Source organism: Echinops telfairi, unplaced genomic scaffold, assembly GCF_000313985.2.
Source record: "Echinops telfairi isolate 266 unplaced genomic scaffold, ASM31398v2 ScPeMD7_7469;HRSCAF=8507_1, whole genome shotgun sequence".
NCBI classification, from domain to species: Eukaryota; Metazoa; Chordata; class Mammalia; order Afrosoricida; family Tenrecidae; genus Echinops; species Echinops telfairi.
The window spans coordinates 83734500-83740285 of record NW_022111373.1 but is presented as its reverse complement, the minus strand read 5'-3'; the positions used below and the strand labels follow the sequence as shown (position 1 = coordinate 83740285).

The window sequence follows — 5786 nt, the reverse complement described above, 5'->3', positions numbered from 1 at the left end:
CATGTAGGCAATGAGAATCCGTTTAATAGTGTAATCTGGTAAAAATATGAAGTTTATCTGATAAACTATAGAAATGTATTTTAGGTAACAGTAAAATTATAAATTCATGGGATAGAGACAAAAAGTATTGAATAACTTGAGTCATTGTCTACCTGGAGAACAACAAAGACTAAATAAAAGAAGGTGAGATTGTTCAAAATAAGATTTGATCCAAATGTATTACTTTCATATAAATAATATAGAATGAATATTAATGTTTTCATATAAGTAGTAGAGAAGGTTGAAGCCAACTTTAGAATTTCACCTTTGTTACATGGCAGAATAAAGTTACCCTTGATAGATATAGCAAAATAATGGAGGGGAGTTGGCTGAGAGAGAAGGCAAATGAATTGGTTTTAAAATACGTTGATTATCAGTGGTTGCCTAAAATATAATTTATGATATGACATTGAGAATTCTCAAAAGATTATGGAGAGAGACATGAATTTTATAATTATCTACCTTCATGCAATGATTAAGCCATAAAGAATAACTTTATTTGTTTGTTAAGGAGAAAGAGAAAATAAATGCCAAAAGTTAATTCGGGAAGCTAACCACAGTCAGGGAAGAAGAGAATGAGATGTTCTTGGCTAGAGTGAAAATTAACTATTGACCTAGGATAAGATTTAGGATAATGTCAACAAAGTTAACATTGAAGCGGTTTTACATTAAAAAGTATACTTGCTATAAATATAGGGGCATGAATATAGAGAAAAATCATCAAGTATGATTTAAAAGTTTGGACATTTTGCTGTTGCTGTTGAGGAATTTGAATAAAGAGAAGAGAGAGAACATTGTAAGTGGTGGGGTGCAAAAATTGGGGTGGGGATATAGAAACAAACAACCTAGACCACTGCTTTGAGGTGTCAAGGAGAGAAGGATGAATTATGTTCATCAAGAGAAGTCAACTGAATTAAGCAAAGAGGACAGAGTAATCAGAATATGTGAAGTCTTAGTATTTTTGACTTTACTTCTCTACTTGATCTGTAGGTTCCATAACTTATGTCTAGTTTCTAAAATCCATTGCAGAACTCACAATGTCATGGTTAAAGGATTTATTAAAGAAGTTAATAAGTTGTAATGCCAGCGAGCGATACTAAGGGTTGAGTTGTAGATCAGAATATGTTACAAAGTTGTGTTAAGTCTGCTAATAAATCCTCAATATGTATGCATTTTACTCTAAGCATCAACATGAAGACGTTCAACTTAAGTTCTGGGAATCAGCAAGCCCAACTTCCTGAATGAATGCCAGAGGCACCTGACTCCAGGAAGCCTCCGCCCGAAGGCATTCAGCTTCACTTCTTAGGTCAGCAAGTCCAGCTTTCCCAGTGAAGGGCCCAGAACGCGCACTCCACTTCACAAGCCACCCTCCTTTGCAAAATCACTCAGCTTTACTTGTTCCACGGGAGAGGAAGTCTAGGTCCCATGCTCTGGGGCCTTGTTCTGCTGCTGCTCTTCTGATATTGTAGCCGGCATCTGGTTCCAGGTGGTTCACCGCACAGGGATCTTGGGTCCAGAGGGCGTACAGTACTCCACTTCTGCCTCTTCCTGGTAATGAAATCCCTCCTCCTGCTTCTTAGAGGGCTCATTTTACATAGAGCAGGATCCCACTCCAAAGAATCCTATTCATAATTACTTACAGGTGATTTCTATAAGGATCGTCCCCAGCCTTACTAGACCCATGCAGGGAAAGGTAATTTGGTGAGAGTTAAAGTCTTTGGCTAGACGAGCCATTAAATAATCCACTGCCCATGCAGAATAATAGAAAAGCAGTAATTATAACTGTAAGTAAGCACAATCCCTGGAGGAAACAAGGGCGAAAATTGAGTTTCAGAGCCTAAGTGGAGGTCTTGGCCTTGGTAAGCTCTGCTCCTTGGCTGGTCTGTCAAAAGTTGGTGGTGCATGTTACTCATTTAATACATGCTGTCCCACCAGTATTTCAAAACCAGCAAGTCACTCCTGTTGAATACGTTTCAGCAGAGATCACAGTCCAAGGGAAGACTAAGAGGAAGGAAGAGGTGAGCCACTTATGAAAAATTAGTGACTGAAAACCTTTTGAATATTAGTGGAATGTTGTCTAATATAATGCCAGACGATAAGTCCCTCAGGTTGAAAAAAATAAATCAAACTTGCACTGAAGGCATTAGTGAAAAAAGACTCCAGGAATTGACAAAATACCATTTGACACCTCTCAACCACCTGATGTAACACTGGAGGCACTCCCTTGTTTATGTCAAGAAATTTGGAACATTGCTACCTGGCTGACCAGCTGGAAGAGATCCATATTGGTGCCTATTCCAAAGTACCGTGGAAGGCCAACAGAATGTGGACATCATTAAACAATATTATTAATAACACATGCAAGTAAAATTTTGTTATTCTTATTTTTGGCCTTCTTTGTTTCTTATTGTGCATTTTTCTTTTTAAAATATGGAACACTTCATGAATGTATGTGCCTTCCTTGCCCAGGGGTCGGGCTAATCTTCTCCATATTGTTACAGTGTTAATATATGTGCTTTTAGAAGCAAGCACTTAATATGATGCTAAGATTTTCTTTTTTTCATGCTTTTTCAGTAATTGCTCATTATGGGCCTATGTGCCCCCCTCCATGTTTTCTTTGTTTAGATATGTTGCATTTCATGGGTCTGTGATTTATAGTTTATACCAATTTTGGAAAATTATAAATCTTTTTAAAAGTAAGATACTACCTTTTGACCACTTTTCCTATCCCACTGAGACTCCTTGACATTATCCTACAGCCCAGTGGTGCACTGTTACTATTTTAGAAATTTGTATTTTCTTGTATCATCTCTGCTCAGATGTATTCATCATTTGTCTGAAAGCTGTAACATGTTTTAATCTCAACCTGTGCGTTCTTCACCTCAGATCATATCTTTCCCATTTCTAGAAGTTTGGCCTTTTCAGGACATCTTCTATGTCTTCTCAAAATAGAAGAAACTCCTCTCCTTCTCCACTCTCCTGACTATATAGATAGTTATTATAATTAATTTAATGTAATTGTTTACTAATTGTACCATCTATGTCATATGTGAATCCCTTTATGGTGAGTATTCCTCTAGGTTTGTATTGTTTTACTTCTTTTTATGGCTAGTAATTTAAATTAAATAGAAGTCATAATAATTTTGCATTTATAACAACTATATTTTCTATCCTCTCTCTCTTTGTTCTGTGATGTTACTAAATAGCTTAGAATAAGTTTGATCCTTGGTTTTAAGTTTTGGGTGGATGAGTTCTAACAGTCTTTAATTTAGGGATTATTTTTTCCTCACATTTGAAGCATATATAGGAGCTTTGGGAATCCAGTGTTGTAAGCATTGGATGTTAGCTAAAAGATGGCAGTTCAAACCCAACAGCTATGTCACGGACAAAAGATGAGGCAGTCTGCCTTTGTAAAAAATTAAAGCCTCGGAAACCCCATGGAGTAGTGGGGCTTTATGAGATGGAATCAATTCAAAAGTAGTGACTTTTCTGGTTTATTGAATACTCTTGAGGACAATACTCAATGTCACTTGCCTAAGAAAGTTATTAAAATCTGGATTTGGAAACACAAACTACTCCCATTTATGTAAGATTTATATAAGCCATGAGACTCATTCCACTTATGTTTTTCTGATGGGTCCCCCTAGTCTTCATATTTCCTCATGCGCATGCCCAAGTCAGTATTCCATCAACGACTTGAGAGTTATTTTTAACAGGTTAATGAGTTTTCTCTTTCTTCTCAGTGAAACTCTCTTTTCCTGAAAATTCTAATCACTTCTCTGAACTCAGGAAAACCACCCAGGCTATGATTGGGTTTGTACTTCCAGTTCACCAGGGTATGATTGGGTTTATACTTCCTGATCACCAGGCTATGATTGGGTTTGTACTTCCAGTTCACCAGGGTATGATTGGGTTTGTACTTCCTGTTCACCAGGCTAGACATGTTCTTCATGTTGGGACTTAGAACACTCAGGTGGCTCACCTCTTTGCTTTCCTTCTCCTGGACATCATGGATATGTGCTGCCCCTTGTCTAAGGTCTAAAAACTGCACCACTTCTCTAGTTGTTCAAGGTCGAAGATACATTTATCCTCTGTTAGCCCATCATGGATAAAATCAAAAGATTTTCGTACCGCCCTCCCGCCCCGAGAGCAATGATCTTAGAGACTCAAGGAGCTAATACATCTGGATTGAATAGTAGCATCTGTGATTGATGGACATTTCTTTATATTATGTCTCTATGGATGCACATGATCTAACAATTTACAATCTAGCAATTTTGTCTAAGCTAAAAGAAAAGGTTTTACTTTGTTCAGCCTGCAGAGAGTGAGCCATTATAACGAATTAGACCTTACGGAAGTTAAAGAAAGGTTGGGCCAGCTGCCACAGGGAGTGTTCTAGGGAATGAATAGAAAAATTAATAATGACCCATTAGTTCCGATACAGCTGTTCTATTCTACCCTCGAAAAATCAAAATAATCTTATCTGGGGGAAAAGGCTGGATGTATTTAGAGAATAGTTTCTTATTAGCATAGGGGTGTGTCCAAATTGTTTCTATATTTACACATGCTTCAACCAAGAAATAGAACCTTAACATTCACATTAGTCTTTCAAAGGAATTGAATGAGCTTTAGTTCCAGTTGTCCCACCATGAAATGTGGGACACCCTGGTTTTCACCCCATCAAGTTCCAAAAACAAGTGACACATGCTATTTGAGGAATATAGATTAAAAAATGGCACACAGTAGATTCATAACACACATTGTTGGCTGATGACCTCGATTGGCAACATTAGTTATAAAAATGAATGTGTTGATTCTATGAAATACTGAAATGATCCAGAATTTGATCCAAAGTTCAATCACATTAAAATTGATGGCTAACGAATGAAACAAAATCCACCGTAATTGAGTTAATCCCAATTCACAGAGCCTATATAAAGTCTGTGAGGCTGTGAATCTTTGGGGGAGCCTCATATTCTCCTTTGGAGCAGCTGGTGGGTTTGAATAGCTGACCTGACAGAGTTACTAGGTCTTAAAACGTAGTCACCATGGGTCAGTGATGTGTCACATAGGTGGATTTATAGAGAAATACTTGTTTTCTTGAACATATACACCTAATATGGAAAGACTAATAATTTTAATTGTTCTCTGGTTTTCAAGGCACAGGTTCTTCATATCAGTTATTCTTGATCACTAAGTAAATTATTTTGATTTTTGAATAGAGTAAAAGTCCTCAAATCTGAACAGGCTGAACATTATATATTAAGAGTTAAGAACTATTTTTATAGGACATAGGGTTCATACTAATCTAACACATTTGGGAAACTCTACGGAAGATTAAGAAAACTTGAAACTGTGCAAGACTGAATTTGAAGTAAAATTCATTGAATTTAAGCTCCAGGTCCACCTGGTTGCATAATATGATTAATGTTTTCATTTATTTACTTAATATTGAAATTGAACATTGCAGAGGTACAACTGTTTAGATTTCGATAACTGACATAACATCGTCTCCTTCCAAACTATGCAAGCCATCGGGTCCTTACTTCAGCAGGGGAAAAAGAGAGAGGAGAGAAAGAGAGACTAACCAGAATTAGGTTTATTCATTTTGGAATTCTATTTATAAACAAACCAAATCAGATGGACCCTGCGCCACAGGGTGGCCACATCTTGTTCCCATAAACACACACATTCTAATCACCTTCAGACAACCTCTCTTTGGACTTTGTTTGGCTTGATGCAAGGTA

General features: G+C 37.1%; 1 non-coding gene across 1 annotated transcript; it reads right to left on the bottom strand.

The window, feature by feature from the left end:
• Positions 1-2463: 2463 nt before the first annotated feature.
• Positions 2464-2571, bottom strand: LOC115873837. Its single transcript, XR_004048621.1, has one exon. It is a non-coding gene; the product is annotated as a U6 spliceosomal RNA (small nuclear RNA).
• Positions 2572-5786: the final 3215 nt, after the last annotated feature.